Consider the following 23503-nt stretch of genomic DNA (forward strand, 5'->3'; position numbering starts at 1 on the left):
CAAACACAAAATCCGCAGAGCGCAGGTGACGGGGCAGCCGGGCAGCTGGGGTGCCATGTTGCGACGTGGGAACCGGCGCAAACCCTTTTGCGGCCTCCAGCAGGGAGGACCGTTGCCTGGCTGCGGACCAGGGCGCTGTGGCGTCCGGGATGAATTCGCCGGGGACCCGCAGTGGCTGGCCGTAGACGAGTTCGGCGGATGAGGACAACAGGTCCTCCTTGGGGGCGCACCTGAGGCCGAGCATGACCCACGGGAGCTTATCCAACCAGTTGCCGTCCGTCAAGCCGGCACGCAGGGCTGCTTTCATGGAGCGGTGGAACCGCTCGCAAAGACCGTTCGCCTGGGGGTGATAGGCGGTAGTGCGGTGCAGCTTGACCCCCAATCTCTCAGCGACTGCGTTCCAGAGTTCAGAGGTAAACTGAGGGCCACGATCTGAAGAAAGGTCGCACGGTGTCCCGAAGCGTGCAACCCACGTGCCGATGAACGCCCGGGCCACGTCTGACGACGTTGTTGAGGAGAGGGGAACGGCTTCGGGCCAGCGGGTCGTCCTGTCCACCATGGTGAGCAAGTAGGTGAATCCGTGCGAGGGAGGAAGTGGACCTACCAAGTCAACGTTGACGTGGTCAAACCTCCTCTCGGGGACAGCAAAGGGCTCCAAGGGGGCTTTTGTGTGGCGATGCACCTTAGCCCGCTGACAGGCCACGCACGAGTCGACCCAGGCCTGCACATCTTTCTTGAGACCGCGCCACACGAACTTCTGGGCCACCAGCCTCACGGACGGTTTCCTTCCGGGGTGGGAGAGGTTGTGGACCGCCTCGAAAACAGCTCTTCGCCAGTTTGCAGGGACCAGCGGCCGAGGCTGGTCAGCCGAGAGGTCGCACAGCAACCTGACGCCCGAGTCACCAACCGCGACTTCCTCCAGGCGCAAACCCGTGTCAGAAGTCTTGAGGGCCTGCACCCCGTGGTCCGAGGCCTGGTCTGCGCTCATGCGGGAGTAGTCGAGACCCAGATGCACAGTGCCGACGATCGCCCTGGAGAGGCAGTCCGCGACCACATTGGATTTGCCGGCGATGTGTTGGATGTCCATAGTGTACTCAGAGATGAACGACAGTTGGCGTTGCTGGCGGGCGGACCACGGCTCGGCCACCTTGGACATGGCGAAAGTGAGGGGTTTATGGTCCACATATGCCGTGAACTCACGGCCTTCCAATAGGGAGCGGAAGTGGCGGATCGCCAGCCAGAGGCCGAGGAGCTCTCTATCGAACGTGCTGTATTTGCGCTCCCTGGGGACCAGCTGACGGCTGAAAAAGGCAAGCGGTTGCCAGGCGTCGCCGACCCACTGTTCGAATACGGCTCCAACAGCGTAGTCCGATGCGTCGGTAGTGAGAGCGACAGGGGCCCCGTGGGTCGGGTGAGCCAGCATAGCGGCACGACTCAGTGCGGCCTTCGTAGCCTCGAAGGCTTCCATCCTCTCGGCCGTCCATTCAACGTCCCGGTTGGGGGCCTTGTCTTTAAGAGGCTCATAGAGCGGGCGCATGACGTGGGCCGCCCGGCGGATGAACCGGTGGTAGAAAGTCACCATCCCCAGGAACTCCCGGAGGCCCCGAGCCGAGCGAGGTCGGGGAAAAGCGGAGACGGCCTCCACCTTTGCCGGAAGGGGGGCGGCGCCGTTCTTGTCTATGAGGTGCCCGAGGAACTGGATAGAGGGCACCCCGAAAACACACTTCGCCGGGTTGATGATCAGGCCATGCTGCTCAAGTCTTGCGAAGAGGTCGCGGAGGTGCATCAGATGTTCATCCTCCGAGGAGCTGGCGACGAGGATGTCATCCAAATAGACGAACACAAATGGCAAGTCCCTGAGCACAGAATCCATTAAACGCTGGAAAGATTGTGCCGCGTTTTTAAGACCAAACGGCATCCTCAGAAACTCGAACAGTCCAAACGGAGTGATTACAGCTGTCTTGGGAACGTCTGAGGGGTGCACGGGAACCTGGTGATACCCGCGCACCAGGTCGACCTTGGAGAACAAGATTTTGCCTGCCAGGTGGGCTGAGAAGTCCTGAATGTGTGGAACAGGGTAGCGGTCGGGCGTAGTGGCGTCGTTAAGGCGGCGGTAGTCACCACACGGTCGCCACCCACCACTCGGTTTAGGGACGATGTGTAGTGGCGAGGCCCACGAGCTATCCGAGCGGGCGGACGGATGCCCAGACGCTCCATGTTGGCAAATCGGACTTAGCGACTGCTAGCTTCTCGGGATCAAGCCGTCGGCCCTCGCGTGGATCGGGGGCCCTTGGTCTCAATGTGGTGCTCGACCCCATGTTTAGTCGTGCAGAGGAGAAAGTGGGCAGTGTCAAGGAGGGAACTCACCAAGGAAGAGTTTGGTACTTGGTGCCGTCCGATAGCGAACTGGAGAGACCACCATAAGTCGCCTCATTGCGGACGCAGGACGACCGTGGATAAAAGTCAGTGCATCCACCCGAACGGCCCCTCTTAAACATCCACAGCAGCCCGTGGGCACAAAAAAAAATCAGCGCCGAGGAGAGGGAATGAGGACATCCGCAGTGACAAAGTCCCATGTGAAGCGCTGACTCCCGAAACCACAAGTCCACAGTCCTCATGCATAAGAGCGGATAGGGGAGCCATTAGCGGACAGTAGGGGTGGCCCATGAGTCCCGCCAGCGGCGTCCTCCGCAGTGGCCGTCAGACGACGCTCCTCTGGGAGCCGGTGTCCAAAGGAATTTGCGCCGGGAAAGGTTGTCCTTGACGAACAGCAGCCGGCTCTTCGCGCCCACGCTCACGGCCGCTGCGAAGCGTGGGCTTTGGCGTTTCCCGACGCGTCGTAGTTGAAGGGGCGCGGCACCTCTTCGCTTTCGCACCGAAACGGGCATGGAATAGCACAAGCCTGTGCCAGCACGGCCGTCGGTGCCGAAGGGGCCCCTGCTGGATGCCACCCCCGCGCCGAAGGTGAGTAAAATGCGCGCACGGCCAGCGTCTCAGGGGAGAAGCGCTGGGTTGCCAGGAGAAACGGTCGGCCTCCTCGGCCAGGGCCCGGGGCTCAGTGGCAGTACTGTTCCGCGAGCGCCCGTCTGAACATGCGGTGGCATTTGCTGAGAAACAGTTCCATGAAAATGAAATTGGGCTCTTCCGTGTCCAGCAGGTTTAGCATCATTTCCATGAGTTCGGAAGGTTTGCTGTCCTCCAGTCCATCAATAGCCAACAGACGTCGGGCACGTTCCGGCCGTGAAAGCTCAAAAACCTTGAGAAGGTGAGCCTTGATCCCAGCATACTTATCTCGGGCCGGGGGGAGAGGTTGATGAAGTTCACTGCTCTGGCCGCCGTAGAGCTCCCGAGTGCTGAGACAACGTGGTAGTAACGCGTGGAATCATTGAGATCCGCGGAGGGCGAACTGAGCCTCAGTCTGTGCGAACCACGCTGCCGCGGACGTCTCCCAAAACTATGGGCAATTGAGGATGGCGGTTGCCATGTTCGTTTCAGTCTCGAAAACGCCGTGGACTGACGTCGGGGTCACCAGTTGTAGCGCCGGCGAAAAGGAGGCGGAGTGTCGGACCCAGGAACAGACAACTTGCTTTATTGTTCGACATCAAAACACTACTCGCATAACGGCGGGAACTCTGTTAACCTTTCCTCCGGAAGCGCAACAACAAAAACAGTCCGTGCGGAACCCCGCACCCCAACTCGAGGTCCCGCGGGTGAATTATGTAAACACCACAGGTGCATGTGAGTAAAATGTCGAATCACTGGTTTGACCGTCAGCCTCACAGTTCTCAGCTTCGCCTGAATGGAGTTTGCACCTTCTCCCCACGCCTGCGTGAGTTTTCTCCGGGCACTCCGGTTTTGGCCCACATCCCAAAACATGCAACATTAATTTGACACTCTAAGTTGCCCATTGGCGTCATTTTGAGTGTGACTGTTGTCTGTGTCAATGTGCCCTGCGATTGGCTGGCGACCAGTTAACGGTGTACCCCGCTTCTTGCCTGAAGATAGCTGGGGTAGGCTCCGGCGCTCCCGTGACCCTTGTGAGGATAAGTGGCTCAGAAACTGTATGGATGATGGTTGAAGACGTACTGAGTCACACTCCAGAGCATTAAGTGGCGGTAATCCCCCTTCATAAAACACGCCCCTCATCACTACTTTAGTGGTCCAAAACATATTTTATGCAATCTTCGTGTCCGTCTGGAGTCGTCTCGTGTAAATTGAAGCTTCTCGGGTTAGCTTAGCTTCCTTCCCAACTAACTAACTCACTAACTAACGAACTAACAAACGAAGAGACCCGTTTTCGATCGTGAAGCAGAAATCAAGCGTACGGTGAAGTTCTTCTTTCCGCTACATACTCGTAAGTAGTGGGGACTACAATATCTGATCATATTTGAAATGTGGCGGGGGCAAAAAAGAACGCAAATCAAAACTCCAAAAACCAAATCCCAAAAAACACGGACAGCCAGATTCAGACAGCTTTTTCCCCAGACCCATCAACTCTTGAACTCAAAACCACTGACCATCACAGTACTGTAATGGAATATTATGCAACGGCACTTTTTTGCCTTTTATTTATTTTAGCAATAACTGTGCCTTGATGTTTTTTTCTATTGTTTCTTACCTAAGACGTTCTTTGATTTTTACTCAACTTTATTGCACCTTGTGGAGTAGCACTAATCATTTCAATGTATTCACAGCATATAATGACTATAAAGGCATTTGATTTAAATTTGAAACGTATTGCAGAATCATTATCGTTACTTAATATCTATATAGTATCTTAATAAAGTGTATAGAATGACAATTTTCGAGCCTAGTTATCTTGTAAAAAATATAAATAAATACTAAAATATATGTTCAACGGTACCATAAAATACACATCTTGTTCGATGGTTTTATAAAAAAAAAAAAAGTATTTATGAATAAAAATGGCCAAGCTTGGATTGATTTTGTCGGCCATGGCAGAATGCCTCGTTCTGAATTTTCTTATCTCTGACATCATACATACATCTTCTGTAGACTGTTTTCGACTGACGTCACATACCATCCAATTTAGAACGCGGGCGCCATCTTGGTTTGGTGAATTTGCGTAAACACACGTTACTAAGCAGGAATCATTTCAGAAAGGTGTATGAATGAGGCGCACTGCTATGTTATCGGTTGCACAAACTGGCATTGTAAAGCATCTTTCTTTTGACTGAGAGCTGTGATCAAGAACCAGAGTGAGAAAACAGAGCAGTTAGCAACCAAACGGTGACATCTGTGGCTGTCTCGTATTAGCAGAGCTGATCTTGCAGCCAACCACAATACTCGTGTGTGAATGGAATACATGTCTCCAAAATCTGTACTTTCTGTTTCATTCGAATAAGTTTGCAAAAACGAGTTGCCACACCGCTCTAGCTGTTTCATGAGTTGAGTTTAAAATGTAGCCGTGGAAGTGGAGAAAAAGGTGCGGGATCCACTTGGGAATCGTCCCGATCGAATCTCTCTCTCTTCCTCTCCCTCTCGGTAACGAAAATGAAAATAATAATCAACATAATTTAACACAACGCTGACTATAATCACGTGTACATATTTAAATTGCATTGTGCGGTAAACTAACCTTAGCACTGTGGGGAAACAGGTTGGTTACAATGTATACCGCTGCATGACGAACCCAGCCATTGATGAATCGGTTGTAGGGCTCCAGACTTTTGTAATTCTTTAGTTGGTCCATGGTATAAGCGCTTGTTGAAAAGAGGAGATAGTGGACAATGTCTGGATAGGTTACCGACGCCCACAGTTGTGTGCTCCATTTGTGTTTCTCCAAGGCATATGGGTCGACATTGTCGATCAAAGCACACTTCTCTTCGTAACGGTTTCTTGAAACAACATCTAATGAGCGCCGATAATCTTCCAAAGTCTTTTTAGCCATCATGCGTCACTTTTAAGTCATACAAACATTTGTGTAACTCCGGTCTATATGCAAAAGCATTACAGTGAACAGCCCGTCAGGAGAGTGAACCCATCCAAAACGACCAGGTGCCCTGGATGTCGTCACGTTTTCGAAAACAGTCTATTTGTGGACTCAAATTATCACTCACAGGATTGCTTGTTGATGCCGAAAAAAAAACAGACAAGTTGCAGAGGTATGTTGGTAATCTTTTGATTCCTGAAAACTGAACGCAGTTGACATGGTTGAATGCGAAAAAAAGCATACTGTATGTCATTCTTGGCGAAGAATACAAGGTGTCCCACAGCAAATGGTTTGACCATTCTCCACTTTTCACCTCTTTGCCCAAGTTCCAAGAGCCGAATTGGTGCATGAGGTCAAGAAGTTCCGACGAGATATAGTCGGACTCGCGTCCACGCACCACTTGGGCTCTGGCATCACTCCTCTTGAGAGGTGTTGGACTCTGTTCCACTCTGGAGTTACCCACTGGGAGAGACGCCAAGCAGGTGTGGGTAAACTTATTGCCCCCTGACTCGGGGCCTGTCCGTTGGGGTTTACCCCGGTGGATGAAAGGGGGGCCTCCTTCCGACTGCAAGTCGTGGGACGGGTCCTGACTGTTGTTTGTGTTTATGCACCAAACAGCAGTGCAGAGTACCCACCCTTTTTGGAGTCCTTAGAGGGAGTGCTGGAGAGCGACTCCCATCATTCTACTGGGGGACTTCAATGCCCCCGTGACCAATGACGGTGAGACCTGGAAAGGCGTGATTGGGAAGATGGCCCCCCATCAGAACTCCAGTGGTGTCCTGTTACTGGACTTCTGTGCTCATCACGGATTGTCCAGAACAAACACAATGTTCAGGCATATGGGTGTTCATATTTACACCTGGCACCAGGACACCCTAGGTCGCAGTTCGATAATCGAGTTTGTAGTCATGTCTTCGGACTTGCGACCGCATGTCTTGCACACTCGGGTGAATGTCGTGGGTGTCTGGTTTAGTGGGCTCAGCATTGCATTTCTGCTCTTTTCAGATGATGTGGTTCTGTTGGCTTTATCAAGCCGTGGTCTCCAGCTCTCACTGGAGCGATTTGCAGCCGAGTGTGAAGCGGCTGGGATGAGGATCAGCACCTTCAAATCCAAGACTATGGTCCTCAGTTGAAAAAGGGTGGGATTCCCTCTCCAGGTCGGGGATGAGATCCTCCCCCAAGTGGAGGACTTCAAGTATCTTGGGGTCTTGTTCACTAGTGAGGGAAGAATGGAGCAGGAGATCAACAGATAGATCGGTGCAGCGTCTGTAGCAATGCGGAATTTGTATCAGTCCGTTGTGGTAAAGCGGGAGCTCAGTCAAAAGGCGAAGCTCTCAATTTACGAGTCGATCTACGTCCCTCCCCTCACCTATGGACATGAGCTGTGGGTCGTGACCGAAAGAACAAGATCCTGGATACAAGCGTCCGGAATGTGTTTCCTCCGCCGGGTGTCCGGGCTCTCCCTTAGAGATGGGGTGAGAAGCTCGTTCATCCAGGAGGGTCTCAGTGTGGAGCCATTACTCCTCCGCATTGAGAGGAGCCAGATGAGGATGCCTCCCTGGTGAGGTGTTCCAGGCATGTCCCACCGGAAAGAGACCCAGAGGACAACCCAGGACACACTGGAGAGACTGTCTCTCAGCTGGCCTGGGAACACCTCAGGATTCATTTGGAAGAGCTGGAAGAAGTGGCTGGGGAAAAGGAAGTCTGGGTATTCCTGCTGAAGCTACTTCCCCAGCGGCCCGACCCAGAAAAGCGGTAGATGTTGGATGGCATTCTCAACTAGAAAAACAAGACAATATTGTGTACAAACCTTTTATTATTCAATTTTTAGTGACAGTTGTGCAAAATGTAAACAAACAAAACCGGTGATTGTGCCCCAAACAAGTAGTATCACACGGAATTATATCTGGTTATTGACAACTAATGGCAAGCTTATGTTCTGATGTGTGCAGAGTTTTTAATTGTAATAAAATACTGCGTAGTATTAAAAGAAGAAGTTAAGTATTACATAATAGTCACTCAGGATAGTTTCAAACTAATAATGTAAATTCTCTTACTCACCAGTTTTGATTGTATACTTCCTATCCAGAAAACTTGCAAAATACAGGGCATTTGCATAATTTTAAAATAAGACCAAAAATTTCATGTATACATTCATGATAGATAAGCCAGTTCTATTTATTAGTTCATGGCAAAAAATAAAATAAAATAAAACAACTTCCTAAATGATCATCAGTCATTGTTTCCACCGCAAAGTATGTTTTCCTCCCTGGATGTGACTGCTGCCAGGGCTGGATCGGCACCTTCATGGCCAGCTGCTTCATCTGCATTTGAACTTGTGTTCTGTCTCATTGGCTCAAATTGATAACGTTTAACGGCTTTATATGCTTTGTATTCTTTGTCATCTTTATGGGACCCTTCAGAAGCATGTCCGTCGCTTGAATTATCGGAATATTCATTAGCGTTCTTAAATTGATCTTGCACTCCGGCCATTTCTGTTTTCTTGTGTGTGGCATCACGAATCTTCTACGGCATTTCCGCTGTGCACTGTCACATCCCAGCGATGCGGGCGCGGACCCAAATGCTGGACTCTCAGGCAAAGGCATAATGTTCAGTGGGTTTTATTCTCTACTGAAGAGATGCAAAATTACACAGTCCAAGAAGGCAGGATCCAAAAAACGAGAAACAAGGTTCCATGACAATGAGGCAAAGTAGCGGAGTAACCCAGGATGCGGTGAAGCATACTCACGAACACGAAGCAACAAACTGGCAAATGCCAATGACAAAAACTTCAACTCAATACTTGGTCGAATTCCAGTGCCCAATGCGAAAGAGCTGTGACAGGTGTCAGAGGTGGCACCCCCCAGAGAACAGTGGCCTGGCCACGCCTCTCTTGGCAGTGGCCAAGCCTTGCTCATGACATGCGCTCGGGGAATTCATCAATGTGCGATCAATTTTTGCCGATGATCGATACCTACAAATATTTCCTTCGTATCTGATTTCAGATTCGATTTCACCTTTAAAACTGTATAATATAAGCAAAAGGCAATTGTAACACTTTCCATACCCTTTAAGTTCTGAATCCTTTTGGACTCTCTATAATGTCGTCCCCCCATCACCCCCACCTCTACCACCACCAGCACCACCACACACACATGAGCTTTGTCTCATTCTTCTTACAACTCATAATTACAGGTTCTACTGTTACCTTGTTCATTTTGGTACTTTGGTATTTTATCTAATATATTAACACTGTCAAAATCTTGAAATAATTGTGTATGATTTTCTTATGCTTTTCTTTTTCCTCCAACGTAGAGCGGAAATTGGTGTGATCGCTCGGTGTAAAATGTGTGCAAGAACCACAGCAGAGTACCAAGAGGAACTTTGGGGCCCAAAAGAGGAGAAGAAGCCACAACGTCAACTGCTGGATGCTGTGTTCAATCTGCGGCCTCAAAATGTGCTCCTCAGACCAGGTTGGTTCACTTGTTTGATACATCTTAACTTTCAAAGTTAGAGGACAAAAATGTTTCAAAAAATTTCTTCAGGGAGTGACTTTTTTTGGGAAGGGGGGGCTTTCTGAGGGAAAATGGAGGACTTGGACAGTGAATAGGTAAAGTCAGTGGACAGGGGAAAGAAAGGTGCTCAGCTTTGAGTGCCCAGCAAGCATTCCAAACTCAGTGCTGATCACTTTGAATTGGAGTGTTTTGAGAACGATTTAGCAGAATTTTTGGGATGCAGAGGCTGAAATCGGCTGCAGTGCTATATAATTTTCCTATGGCCATCAGAACCTCTACCACCAGCAACAGAACTGAATCGAACCAAGATGCAGCCGCAAAGCGGCGCGGACAGGATGAGGATTTCTTGCCGCTGACATTTATCATTACTATGCGCTGGGGAGTCTTGACCTACTAGAGCGCAGGTAGAAGCACGCAGGTGGATTTTATTTTGTGCAGATGGTGTAATTTGAAGGAGGTTACTGACTGAGGGAGTGGTGGGGGAGAGTGTAGCTCGACAGCATAGGATGGTGGTGTGTAGGATGACCAGTAGCGGGTAGGAAGACTCGGAAGACAAAGGTAGAGCAGAGAATCGGGTGGTGAAAGTTGAGACAGGAAGAATGTTGTGTGGCCTTTCGGAAAGAGGTGAGACAGGCTCTTGATGGACAGGAAGAGCTCCCAGAAGACTGGACTACGACAGCCAAGGTATTCAGAGAGGCAGACAGGAGAGTACTTTGTGTGACTTGGGGTGTCTTCTGGTAGGAAAGGGGAGAAGGAGACTTGGTGGTGGAACCACAAATTACAGGAACTCATCCAAGGAAAGAAATTAGCAAAGAAGTGTGACACGGAGAGAACTGAGGAGGGGCAAAGGAAATACATTGAGATAGGTCGTAGGACAAAATTAGAGGTGGCGAAGGATAAACAAGAGGCATATAACGATATGTACTCTAGGTTAGATACGAAAGAAGGAGAAAAGGATCTCTAAAGGTGAGCCAGACAGAGGTATAGAGATGGGAAGGATGTGCAGCAAGTAAAGGTGATTAAAGATAACGATGGAAATATGTTGACTCGTGCCACTAGTGTGCTAAGTAGATGGAAAGAGTACTTTGAGAAGTTAATGAATGAAGAGAATGGAAGAGAAGGTCGGGTTGAAGAGGCAAGCGTGAATGATTAGGAAGTGGCAATGATTAGTAAGGGGAAAGTTAGAAAGACATTGAACAGAATGAAAGATGGAAAGACAGCTGGTCCTGATGACATACCAGTGGAGGTATGGAAGCGATTTGGAGAGGTGGCTGTGGAGTTTTTGACCAACTTATTCAAGAGAATACTAGCAGGAGAGAAGATGCCAGAAGAATGGAGGAAAAGTGTGCTCGTCCCCATTTTCAAGAACAAAGGTGATATTCAGAGGCACTTTAAATTCAACCAGGTTGTGACAACACCCTGACAATTTTTTTTTATTTTTCAGCTGATTTTGGGGCACTGCTGTGTTCATATGGGTGTTCAACGGTACATGATAATATCATACTGAGTTGAACAAAATAATGTTTAGAAACTCGAGATTTTTTTATTTCCCTGAAAACTGGAGAAAAATTGGAGGTGATGAAATTGCGCCGGAGAGCGATTTAATACAAAACGAGTTTATACTGCCCCTTCAATAAATTCCTTTTTCCACACCGGCTATGGAGTAAATTTAGTCTCCACTTCCTTAATGATGTTACATCAAGACTGCTCAATTTTTGTGATGAAAAAGGGGCGTTTCAAGTGGTATCAAAACTTATTGCTGTTTTAAATGACTTGACATTTTATTGTGGTACAAATACAATCAGAGAATTTTTTAGGGACTTATGGACTGTGTAAATTCTTTCCCCATTTCAGTTCTAGATTTTATACTTGTGCCATTAACCAAGTCCACTTGGACTTTTTTCCATACTGAATGTTTGTTCTCCATCACAATAAGTCATTCAGTGAGCTACCGCAATTGTAAGTTACTGTTAGGTTTGTTACCTAGTTTGCTACACTAGATGCACAAATAATGGACAAGAAAACGTCTTTCTGATCAGGTGGACATAAGAGACTGGCCCGTTACAGTCTCCAAACGTGTTCTGAACCAGTCTCTCACATACTATTATTTCGAAAAGCAGTCAAGGTCAAAAGAAGGCGTGAGCAGCACGTGAACAAAGGCACATTCAAGAATAATGATGGGTGTGCGTTGATGAAGTTGTCCTTGGCCACTTGTCAGAGTTGGCTTATGCATTTATGTGTGTGTGCCTGTGGGCAAGGAGTCAAGGATGATAGCAGCTTGAGTTGGAATGAAACCAAAACAGTTACAGTTTGAGAGGAAATGAAACCGTTAACTGTAATAATAATGATGCTTTTAACGTGATAACTATAAAAGTAATGAATTCTTTCACATTTCCCCCTGTTTGTCATGATAAAACATAATCAATAGCTGTTTTTGGTCCAATATATATGTACATACAAGGTAACACATGAACTGAGTCCGAGCCATACTGGCTGTCAGTCCAGATTGTAACATGTTACAACATCTTACAAGCTTGGAACAGTGCAGATGTTTCTGCTGCTTGTGCTGAACATACAGATTTTAGTGTACTTTGAAACAAGACCTAGGTTTTTGTCGTTATAGCAAATCCCACCCTGTTGCGGCCATGTTCCACTTTGCTTGTGGATCCGTCAACAAAAACAACCTTTCCAGTAGGGAGGGGAGTGTCCTTGAGGTCAGGTCGTGGTTTGCTGGAAATTCGGATGTGGCTTCCACAGTCGTGTGGAGTTCTCTCTGCTGGTGTGGGCAAAAGTGTCGCTGTATTCAGTCCCCTACATCTTACAATTGCGATGAATCCCTGTGATAACAATGTCGCGGTGCAATCTAAGTATCGTGCTGGTGACAAAAATGTCATCTGCTTCCAACAGAAGGACTGAAACTGCATGTGGTACTTTTAGTGTTAACTGGTGGAACAAGACTACTTCCGCAGACGCCTCAACAGCCAGAGTGGATTCAGGACTGCCTGAATGCACTCTGGATTGGCTCGGGCTACGGAATCCAGTTGTTGCGAATAGTATGCAACTGGTCTCATTTTGTTTCCCTCCGTTTTTCTGTAGCAACACCGAGGTCATGGAGCCATTTTTTGCAGTCACCGTCTGCTCAAATGTCTTGTCATAATTTGGTCGTGCTAGCACAGCTGAATCAATCAGTTCTCGCTTGACAAGATCAAAAGCTTTGTCGGCTTCTGGCGTCCATGCAATTTTGTCTTGTAATGTCATTGGCTTGTCATAGATGATGTCCAGCAATGGTCGTGTGATTTCTGAGTATTTTGCAATGCAGGCCCGACAATAATTGCAAAGACCCGAAAAACGTCATCATCTGCTTTCTTACTGGCTTGTTTCTGTTCGTCACCAACAAAGCGTCCTTGTTCAGTCAAAATGCGTCCGAGAAAGGTCATTCCCTGCTTCCATAACTGCATTTTGTCTTTTGAAACTTTGTTTCCTGTGTCATGGAAATATTGCAGTAACGCCAATGTATCGTTTTTTTTTTTTTTTTTTTTTTTGTATTGTTCTTGGGTGTTTGAGGCCACTAAAATGTCGTCCACATATGCCAAAATTTGGCTTTTGTGTGAGGCACTAAAGGAGGCCAAACAATCTTCTGAGAAAATTGTTGGGGAGTCACATAATCCTTGGGATAACCATGTGTACATTAAATTCTCGCCTTTTAACGTAAACATGAACCAGTATTGGCTGTCAGGATGGACAGGAATGCTCCAAAGGGCATTACTCAAGTCAACCACTGAGAACCAGGTCGGACCCTCTCGTGAGCTACTTCCAGCAAGTTCTCAATGCCACATTGTTCCTCGGGCAAATCCAGCGACCAGTCATAATGTGCCCCATTTCCTCAAATTTTGATGCTTTCTTCGATTTCCCCGTTTGTTGACTGTGATGCTAATGTCTAATTATGTAAATCCTTCTTTTCCCTTCTGCTTTTTCCGTTAGGGGTCGCCACAGCATTTCATCTTTTTCCATCTAAGCCTATCTCACGCATCTTCCTCTCGAACACCGACTGTCCTCATGTCCTCCCTCACAACATCCATCAACCTTTTCTTTGGTCTTCCTCTCACGCCTTTGCCTGGCAGCTCCATCCTCAGCACCCTTCTACCAATATACTCACTCTCTCGCCTCTGGACATGTCCAAACCATCGAAGTCTGCTCTCTTTAACCTTGTCTCCAAAACAACCAACATGACCTTCTTCGCTGCAGTTGAAACACTTGCCTTCTCTGAACCGCTGTTGCTTTTTGGGCTAACCTGTCTGTCATTTCCAGAAAATCCGTCCTTTTTCTGCCACATTGCGGTGAACCGTGTTGTTCCCTTGTAATCAATTTCAGCCAAACAACATTTTTCCTTTATTTCAACCTTGGAAATTGGACAATTGGATTTCTTGGTTGACTTTGCCGCCATTTCTGATGGGCTTATTTCTTATAGGCATCTAGATATGGTTCCTCAGTTTCAGGAAAAATTCAAAGTGCCAGAGTTCGGGTTGAATACCAAGCTTCTACTCCCAATTTGGAGCGGTCATTCGTGGGTATTTTTACTGACAACCCTTGGTCAGTTTTAGATGTCCCAAACTTTGGACATTAACTCTGTACACATTCACTTTCTAGTTAGTTTAGACCTAGTTTGCTGGACTAGATGCACAAATAATGGACAAGAAAACATCTTTCTGATCAGGACGACATGAGAGAAAGGCCCATTACAGTCTCCAAACACGTTCTAAACCAGCCTCTTGCATACTCTTTCTTTATTTCGAAAAGCACCCAAGGACCAAAGGATGGGTGAGCAGCATGTGAACAAAGGCACATTCAAGATTAATGATGGGTGTGCGTTGATGAAGTTGTCCTTGGCCACTTCTCGGAGTTGGCTTATACACTAATGTGTGTGTGCCTGTGTGCAAGTAGTCAAGGATGATAACAGCTTGAGTAGGAATGAAACCAACACAGTTAGTTTGTGAGGAAATTAAACTGTTACCTATAATAGTAATGATATGCTTTTAACACGATAACTATAAAACTAATTAATTCTTTCAGTTACTGAGTAATAACACCCCAGTTCCTCTACTACAAAGTGCATTTGCTGTAAAATACTGTGAACAAATGAGATTCAACCACTTTTTTTGACTTCTTTTTGCAGACATCAGTGAAAATCTTCATCCAGACTGGCAGCAGTCAGTGTCCTGTCACATCAAAGAGGAAGGAGAAGATGAAGAGGTTCAGCGTATTGAAGAGGAGGAGGAAGAGGTCGTACACATGAAAGAGGAAGAGCAGGAGGAAATCATCCAGGTTCCAGTCACTGGTGTTCATTTGAAGAGTGAAGATGAAGGTCAAACTGAGGAGAGGGAGAGGCGAGGGGCGGAGCCTCCAAGCAGGAACAGCTCAAGTGATGGAGACCTTTGTGAAAGATCACAAATAGACCGTCATGATGATGATGAACAACCGGAAGACGATATGACATGTCACACTTCCAAAAAATGCTGGAAATGTTCTCGCTGTCGGAAAGCTTTTACTTCCATGAGAAATTTCAACCAACACATGAAAATACACACAGGAGAGAAGCCTTTTGGATGCTCAGTTTGTGGTCAAAGATTCACTCAGAAAGGACACTTAAATGTACACACCAGAACCCATACTGGTGAGAAAGATTTTTCTTGCCCAGTTTGTGGTGAAAGATTCACTCAGAAAGGAGATTTTAAATACACACAAGAAACACACTGGTGAGAAAGATTTTTCTTGCCCAGTTTGTGGTGAAAGATTCACTCAGAAAGGAGGTTTGAAAGATCACACAAGAATACACACTGGTGAGAAACCTGTTTCCTGCGAAGTTTGTGGTCAAAGATTCACTCGGAAGGGAGATTTAAAAACACACGCAAGAATACACACTGCTGAGAAACCTTTTTCCTGCTCAGTTTGTGGTCAAAGATTCACTCAAAAGGGCGATATGAAAATACACACAAGAACGCACACTGGTGAGAGAAACCATTTTCCTGCTCCGTATGTGAGCAAAGATTCACTCACAAGGGAGCTTTGAAGACACCACACAAGAACACACACTGGTGTGAAAAACCTTTTTCTGCTTAGTTTGTGGTCAAAGATTCACTCGGAAGGGGAATTAAAAAAATACACACAAGAATACACACTGGTGAGAAACCTTTTTCCTGTTCAGTTTGTGGTCAAAGATTCACTCGGAAAGGAGATATCAAAATACACACAAGAATGCACACTGGTGACAAACCGTTTTCGTGCTCAGTTTGTGGTCAAAAATTCTCTCAGAAGGAACTCTTAAAAAGACACACTAGATCACACAATGGTGAGAAACCTTTTTCATGCTTTGTTTGTGGTCAAAGATTCACTCGGAATGGATATTTAATAAGACACACAAGAACGCACAATGGTGAGAAACCTTTTTCGTGCTTTGTTTGTGGTCAAAGATTCACTCAGAAGGAACACTTAAAAAGACACACAAGAACACACACTGGTGAGAAACCTTTTTCCTGCTATGTTTGTGGTCAAACATTCTCTAGGAAGGACAGCTTAAAAATACACACAAAAACTCACATTGGTGACAAACCATTTTCCTGCTCTGTATGTGATCAAAGATTCACTCGGAAGGGATATTTAGAAATACACGCAAGAATGCACACTGGTGAAAAATCTTTTTCCTGCTCAGATTGAGGTCAACGAATCTCTTCTTAGTAGCCCCGTGTTTTTTGCGATTTATGGGGACCAGAACCCACCGTGAAATGTGGAAAAACTCAGAAGTAGACCCCCCCACCCCTACACACACACAGGCATTCACCCCCCCCCCCCCCCCCATGTGTATCTTGGTACCAGAATGAATAAAATATCTAAATTGGATTTATACTTGACACAGTGGAGGCTCAGATTACAACAGGACACGTATTTCTTGGAGTCCTTAATTTTAAAGCTTTTGTTAATTTTTCCTGCAGCAGTCGCCTGACTCTGGTGTATCTCTCACTCTCTCTCTCTCTCTCTCACTCACCCACTTACACTCTCTCTCTCTCTCTCTCTCTCTCTCTCTCTCTCTTCTCTCTCTCTCTCTCTCTTCTCTCTCGCACTCACACACACACACACACCACACACACACACCACACACACACACACCACATTGAAATCTGCACCAATCATAACTCTCTCCGGGATGCTCGGGACTACTTCGTCTATTTCCTTCCAGAATTTCTCTTTCAACTCAAGGTCACATCCTACTTGTGGGACATAGCCGCTAACCACATTATACATAACACCCTCAATTTCAAATTTTAGTCTCATCACTCGATCTGACACTCTTTTAACCTCCAAGACATTCTTAGCCAGCTCTTCCTTTAAAATAACCCCTACTCCATTTCTGTTCCCGTCTACCCCATGGTAAAATAATTTCAACCCTGCTCCTAAACTTCTAGCCTTACTCCCTTTCCACTTAGTCTCTTGGATGCACAAAGTGTAAAATGATTGACTTTATTGACCGAGAACCAACTTTCTTGTATTCTGTGTAGCAGCGATTATTGTATCTTCGACCCATAACAAAGGTCTCTTGTCCGGAAACAGCGGTTGATCAGATTTGATCTTATCTGATTCGTATAAGCGAAAATATCAGGCTAATCATAATATTTTCAGGTTATTGAGATGTCTTGAGTAGAAATGTCTGCCTATGTTTTCGTAATGACTGACATTTTTGTGACACGAAGCCACATTTCTTGGGCGGGCCTTGCAAGGAAGTGATACTCTGCCGTGTTTGTCATTTTTAGGATGACGTCCTTTTCCATCCCAATCCATAAATTTGTTTTGTTTTTGTTGTTTTTCTTAGCACGATAACATTGTGAAGGAACATAATTAGGGGGTACTATTTATTGTCCATGTGTAACAATATATGACATCAATGTAAGATACAGTACCAACTTGAACAAAGTGGTGTTCATAAACTTTTTAATGGTGGTTTTTGTTGACGAAAATGGGGCATTCCAAAAACAATTAGTTTTTCACCAATTGCTCCAAAATGTATTTTTCATTTTCCTGATCATGCATGCATTTGGCAATTGAACTACTCAAATTAGAAAGCCAAATTATTTAACGAATAGAGTTTGGAAAATCGCAACTGTTTTTAGATGTACTTGTTTTTCAACATTTCTAATTTTTAAAGGAATGAGAAAGGTCTTCATGGTTCACCCATAGATTACAAATAAAATAAAGCAAGAATGAATAATCAGTTCCTCATTTGCAACTGTGTATTTATTTCCAATTCCACTGTGGGAAAGTTAGTATTTCTGAATAAATATGAATAAACTATCCTGAGAGCACAAGATTTTTTTAACAAATAGTAACAAGAACATTCAAACCATTTTCTTCTCAACACTGTTGATCTCGTGGGCTTCCCGACCGCTAGATGACACTATAGTGCATATAAACCACCATTTAGCTTTGGACCGTGTAGAAATTAATTGGCTGCAAGGCTTCATTTGTGCAGACATTTTATCCATTGCACCATTTCCCTCACGGTGGCTTAAAGCCCGACCTAAGCCCATCTGAAGGACTGTCATTGTTCCACGCAAATTTCAAACCTCAGGACTATAAAAAAGAACTCCAGGGATTTGGTCCTGCTGTGCCTCAGATTTGAACCTGAGTTGCTGCAGCCACAACGCAGAGTACTAACCACGATATGATCACACAGGTACGGGACGAACATGACAACTCCACACTGGTGAATATGGGATTGAACCCAGGTTCTCAGAACTGCGAGGCCAATGCTCTTACAGGCGCAACCGTAAAGTCCTTGCTCACACCCAGTTTTGAAACAAGTACCAGGCACACATCAGCAGTATTAATCTGTGAAAATGTCCACTCTCCTTAAGATATACAACATGAGCAAAAAAAAAAACAACAGCCCCTTGACAATAAAGCTTGTTTCCACCCGGTCTCGAACTGGGGACCTTTCGCGTGTGAGGCGAACGTGATAACCACTACACTATGGAAACTACCACACTGTGCTGTTGAAAGATGAAACATGAAACTCTACTCGAGAGATATTTTTTTTTTTTTAACAGGAGAAAAAAGTATTCAGGAGTGACTAAACTTAAACGTGAACTTAAATTTAAATGAAAGCTAAAAGATGAAATCAAAACAACACTGGATTGGGATTAATGTTGATTTGAGACATAAAACAACAAAATCTTTGTGACAAACAGGTGCCTGGACGCTCAATTTGTTTTTTCTTTCAATCGTTTTCCTGGTCCTCTTGCACTCAAGAGAGTCTGGCTGCAGACCTCACCTCTCAGCCCCCCCACCTCACATCTCAAGTCCCATCCTGCAGACCCCAACCACCACCGTCAAGCAGGAAACAAAGTACAATGATTTGAAAATTGTGTCCATTTCTGTTTCAGCATTGAAGGAACTTAGTTAAATATTTTTAAAATAATCTTAAATTTCCGGTTTCAGCGTTAAACCCATTCAGGTACAGCACTGCACACTTCATTTACAGTTTTCATTTACGGTTGAAGTGTTTCAATCTATTATTTATAAATCAGTGAATATTTAAATATGATGATGATGACTTCACTCAATCGATCACTGATGTTTTCATGGCATGGAAGGAAACCGGATTGGCCGGAGAAAAAAACTCGCAGAGAGAACACGCCAATTCTTTTTCGTCTGTGGTTCTGAGCCGGTCATCCCCTGAAAATATCCGCTTCCGTTGGTCAGGATAGGGAGACAAAGGGTCGTCTAATTAGTTTCGTGAGAGAATCACGAAATATTTCAGGATGCAGTGCATTTCTTTGAGTTTCCCTTTTTGAATTGAAATAAAACCTTTGACATCATAATCATTTTTTTTAAATGGACGCTTATCGAAGCTTGTGGAATGTGTCAACTTTGGAAAATGGCATCAACCCTCGTTTATGTCCTGAAGAAGAGAGACTTCAGTGAACTGAGTGATGGAGTACTTGGACTTGTACTAGTAGGATGAGTAATTAGTTTCCCAGAGGAACAACATAATCCGCAGTGATCGTACTCATAAGAGCGATTGCTAAATCCTTACTGAATTGGTGAGAGGTCACGATACTCTTGTGGAACTTGAGAGACGTCTACTGGTTATTTGGGGGGTGGGCTACAGTTGGAGCCTCTTTGGAGCAGCAGAAAGAAGGCAGTGGGAGCCACAGCGAGGACTCCATCCAGTTATAGTTAAATAAGTTCTTCTGTTTCTTTCAGCTTGTCCCTTTCAGGGTCGCCACAGCGTGTCATCTCAGATGATTGCTTATATATGTTTGCCACAATTTTGTGCCAGATGCCCTTCCTGACGCAACCCTTCTCAGGGAGTGGAGGCCCCAGTGGGATACGAACCAACAATCCCTGGTTTACCAAACCAGTGCTCTAACCACTGGGCTCCGGGGCCTCTGAGTTCCATCTGTTGTGGTCTTGTAATTTGAAGCCAGGGAATACCAAGAACCTCAAGGGATGGCGTGACAAAGACTCATATGGTTTCATGGTGATTGCCGGGGTGAGAGTGGTTGGAGGCACACTGTGGCTTGTTGGTCTCGAGGTATGATTCTCGCTTTGGGTGTGAGAGGTCCCGGGTTCAACTCCCGGATGAGCCCTGTTTTGCCATCTGTCGTGGCTCAGAATTCTCAAGGTGGCCTTTGTGTCCTTCTTGTCTAGGGTGGCAGCCAAATTATCAATGAGTTATGTAGTTATGTGCTTCATTGTTGCTGATGATTTATGAAGTCATCTGTGTTGGTTGTTGTTCTTGGTCTCAAGGAGAGCAAGACTGAAAGAGGTCCCGCTGTCAAAATTCCTGACAAGCTCTCTTTGGAAATGTCAACAGCCAGGAATCCTTCACCATCATCATCAGTGGCCAGTATGACAAGTGATCATGTTTTTCATTTCTGTTGGCCTTGTTCTTTAGGTATGCTTCTCGATTACCTGTGACCTTGAGAAGTCCAGTTTTCAAGTCCTAGAAAAACCCTTTTCCCCAAATTTCCATTCACTGAGAAGGGTTTTGTCAGCTTCTCCTTTTGTTTTACAAAAAGTGAAGGCTTCTTTACAGTCTAGTCACATCAATCATTTGATATGGACACAAAATTATTGGGAAACAAGGCATGCATAACTTTATGTATTTCGGGACCAGTGCTAATTTATAACATTTGCCCACAGGAGGCTTTTTAATAGAGCTCGTGCACATGACGTCAGTTGGCTCAATTTTACACAAAGAAAACAGATCATTTTAAAAACTTCATTACCGTCATAAGACAACAAGCGTCTCCCTTCCAAAGCTTGCTTCCGAATATGGCGCCGTAAAAAAGTCATGTGGTTTTAGTAACATAGCTGGAAAACCTCCAGAGATCAGCTGTGTGATTAGTGCCTGAAAACCATACAGCTTTGTAGTAATTTCCAAGACCAGCGACCTTTTAATCTTCAGTCTAACGCTCTCCCAGGTGAGCCATTTCAGCTTGGTTCCTGAGAAAAGATCGCCTGGTTGCAACTCATTCAAAAGGCCGAAAAAGCCAAAGCAAAGGATATGACCAAAGATGAAAAAACAACAAAAGCCCATTTGCTAAAACCTTTCTATCATAGGGCACAATATGAGGTGCAATCACAACAACGCGAGCAGAACTGCCATAACTCAGGACCCTCAGATCTTGAGCTTTTACTTTTGACTGGTTGCAATTCATTTTAAGAGCCGACACAGAAACACTGTAGGACACGACCAGTGGTGTAATAAGTGCCAGAAAAATACACAGCTGTGTATTACATGCCAACATTTGAACAATAGAGGATCCTACAAGCTGTGATTGGCTGGCAAACAGTTCAGCATGTACCCTGGCTCCTGCCTGACAATCGCTGAGAGAGGCTCCAGCGCTCATGCGCCCTTCGTGAGGATAACCATCTCAGCTAATAGACACCCAGGCCCTCAATAACCCCAAGGACCTCAATGCCTCCTGCTGGTGCTCATAATAACAACAATAATCATAATAAACAAAAAGATTAACACTTATACCGAGGTTGAGGTGGACGGGTCTGAGAAGACCAGAAAATGGAGAGAAAGAAGAAAAGCAAACTGAGAATGTAAGCAGCTGTTTGTCAGGGTTTTTCATCAATGGTTTTGTTTTTCCTATCTTAAATCTAATTGACCCCTCCGTGGATATTGCGCAATCCGCGTCACTGACCAATCAGAGGCCAGAGATCTGCATAAACCAAAGCTCGTTTTTGCTCCCGCCATTTTCTCAGACAACATTGCATGGTCCAGTATAGGTTTAGTTAGCGTTTTATCGCGTATTTGGGTTATTTAACAAAAAATATGGTTAAGAATTGTAGTCACGGACTTTGTAATAGTGACGACAGGTATCCTGAAAGGCTAGTTGGTGGAGTTCGATTCGTACCCTTTCCAAAACCGAAGACCCAGTACGAAAAATGCCTTCGATGGATCAAACTTTGTGGAAGACCGCATCATCAACTGAATCCATCTAATATCAACCGGAACAGATATGTTTGCACGAAGGTATGCCCTATATTTGATTTTCAATACATGTCTCGTATAAATGAATTAAAAGTTCTTCGCAAGCATAACACTGCTACGTGTGAACGATTGACACACTTATTCTTTGTTGAGCGATATTTAGCGATGATCGGACTGCACAAACGTATTGATTTCTTGCTGGCTCGCGGCCAGAAGCTTAACCAGACTGTGTTTGCACGAAGATATGCCCTATATTTGATTTTTAATACAAGTCTCGTATAAATGAATGAGACGTTCTCCGCTAGCATAACATTGCTACGTGTGAATGATTGAATGAAATCAGAAGCATGGCGTCTCTCAGTTGAGAATGTATTGTATTTCGAATCTAAAATATATCATTGATTTGAATGAAATCAGAAGCATGGAGTCTGTCTCGGTTCAGCGGACGTGGCGTGACGTCACTTCAGGAGGCGTGGTTAAGTGCCCTGTACGGAGGGGTCAATTGTGTGAAAGTTGTTTTGATTTCAGCTATATGCACTGACTGAAATTGATGGCCGTGGGCCAATGGTTTCGTCCGCTGCCACCATGGGAATACCAAGAACCTCAGGGGAAGGAGTGACAAACAGTGATATGGTTTCACGGTGATTGCCTGAGATGAAGAGCGGGATCGATGACAGAGGAGATGACCTGGCCCTTCAGGGCCGTGAAGTTTTACGGAGATGGGAGTGGCTGGGGGAACCCTTCTACCCGTGTGGTTTGTTGGTCTAGAGGTATGATTCTCGCTTCGGGTGCGAGAGGTCCCGGGTTCGACTCCCGGACGAGCCCTGCTAAGCCGTCTGTAGTGGCTCTGTACGCTGTAATATTTTACCTTGCTGTCTTTCTCAAGGTGGCCTGTGTAGAAACTCAACGGTTCATTCTTGTTTAGGGTGGCAGCCAAGTGATCATTGAGTTATGAAGTCATTTGCTCCTATGTGTTGGTTGTTGTTCTTTGGAAACACTTCTCAAGGAGAGGAGCACTGAAAGAGGTCCCGGGGTTGAAATTCACAACGAGCTCTCTTTGAAAATGTCAACAGCCAGGAATCCTTTGCCGTTGTCACTCAGTGGCCAGTATGACAAGTGATAATCTTTTTCATTTCTGTGGGCCTTGTTCTTGCGGTAAGAGATTACCTGTGACCTTGAGGAGTCCAGTTTTCAAGTCCCAAAAAAAGCCCTTTTTCCCAAATTTCCATTCGCTGACAAGGGTTCTGTCAGCTTCACCTTTTTGCAGTGAGAAACACTCACAATCTCCGATGTCCTTCCACACGTCAGCCATGGCTTCACAGTGCCGTGTCACTGTACTCATTTACAGCAACAGAGATTCTATTGAAGATAATATTCCCACCTTATGTTTAAAAGATCTGAACAACGCGTCAACTAACTCTCTTTTATGTGTGATGTGATGAACCCGGAAATGATGGTGGCGGCTTTCGCTGTTCAACTATATTGTGTGAAAAGTGACTGCCGTGCGGCCAATTGGGATTTGAGTTCGTTCACTTT

The 23503-nt window shown here is 45.7% G+C and overlaps 2 non-coding genes across 2 annotated transcripts; one reads left to right on the forward strand and one right to left on the reverse strand.

The window, feature by feature from the left end:
• Positions 1-18421: 18421 nt before the first annotated feature.
• Positions 18422-18494, reverse strand: trnav-cac (transfer RNA valine (anticodon CAC)). The gene has a single exon. It is a non-coding gene; the product is annotated as a tRNA-Val (tRNA).
• A 4226-nt stretch (positions 18495-22720) lies between these two features.
• trnap-cgg (transfer RNA proline (anticodon CGG)) lies at positions 22721-22792 on the forward strand. The gene has a single exon. It is a non-coding gene; the product is annotated as a tRNA-Pro (tRNA).
• Positions 22793-23503: the final 711 nt, after the last annotated feature.

This window comes from Syngnathoides biaculeatus, chromosome 20 (assembly GCF_019802595.1).
Source record: "Syngnathoides biaculeatus isolate LvHL_M chromosome 20, ASM1980259v1, whole genome shotgun sequence".
Classification (NCBI taxonomy): domain Eukaryota; kingdom Metazoa; phylum Chordata; class Actinopteri; order Syngnathiformes; family Syngnathidae; genus Syngnathoides; species Syngnathoides biaculeatus.